General features: G+C 32.6%; 1 pseudogene; it reads left to right on the top strand.

Moving 5' to 3' along the window:
• The first annotated feature begins 718 nt into the window (after positions 1-718).
• On the top strand, positions 719-880 carry LOC101573549 (annotated as a pseudogene).
• Positions 881-1,118: the final 238 nt, after the last annotated feature.

Raw genomic sequence — 1,118 nt, 5'->3', positions numbered from 1 at the left:
AACGTTTAAAAAATAGTTTTCAATCTACCCCTTTATCTCTATTACCTCCACAACTATCCTACTCAATTGCTTTCTTAAAATTCTTTAACTATTAAATTGCATCCTGGTGTTTTATTTCACTCCCCTATAAATTTTTTCAAGTTACTACAGTCATTTGGATCTTCCTAAAATATGTTCCTATTTTTTCTTTGTCTTACTTTAAAAGATATATGCAGAGCTACCCCATACAAAATCCTCAACTTGTACTTATCAGATGAAAGACTACATATTACCCAGAATCTTTACCATAGCACTTTACAAAAGAGAGACATACAACAATTAAACTAAATATTCCCATTGATCATAAATTTTAATAGATCTTGAAACGTAATATCTGAATACCAAAAAATTATTGAAATATTCCCATAAATAGGATAATCAGAACCAACTCTTAAATATACCTGCATGAAGTTTGGATAATGTTTCTAGAACTTTAAAACAACTTAAATTTTAACTTTCTCATTTTCAGTGAGTTCACAGTTTGTTTAGCTTCCTCTTGTTTTTTCACATAAAGGTAAATTTTCCATAGATATAAATGTTTCCTCCACTTCTTGAATTTTTCTGATTTTTTTTGATATGTCACTATCATAGGGTAGGTAAATACAAATATATACACCTATGCACACACAAAGAAAACTTATAAAGTGCAGCAGCTGGAAGGTATTGCTCCAGAGTGAAGATGTTTTGGATCAAGGGCCTAATGCCAAAGTTGGACCCTGAAGAGATGAAATGGAAGATGTGCGAGGATGTGATTTCCTCCGTACGGAACTTCCTCATCTACGTAGCCCTGCTGTGAGTCACTCCATTTATCTTGAAGAAATTGGACAGTATATTAAGATAGGACATCCTATATAAACATATGATAGAAGAACCTGGCTACAGTTTCTCCTGCCTACCTGCAAATGAATAAATAGGTCCAGAAAGGTGTAGGAGACTCTTTTATTGAATGGACATAAAAATTCTATTTGTCAAGAGCAAGTTGGACTCTCGTAACTGACCCTTATAGCTAAAATATAAAACTATTGGGAAATGTGAAAAAAAAGAAAACTTATTCACAGGGATACTCTTAGCAAATGAAG

The sequence above is a fragment of the Octodon degus genome, unplaced genomic scaffold (assembly GCF_000260255.1).
Source record: "Octodon degus isolate 3935 unplaced genomic scaffold, OctDeg1.0 scaffold00165, whole genome shotgun sequence".
In the NCBI taxonomy this organism is placed as follows: domain Eukaryota; kingdom Metazoa; phylum Chordata; class Mammalia; order Rodentia; family Octodontidae; genus Octodon; species Octodon degus.
The sequence above is the reverse complement of the archived record's forward strand: the minus strand, read 5'-3'. Positions and strand labels throughout refer to the sequence as shown.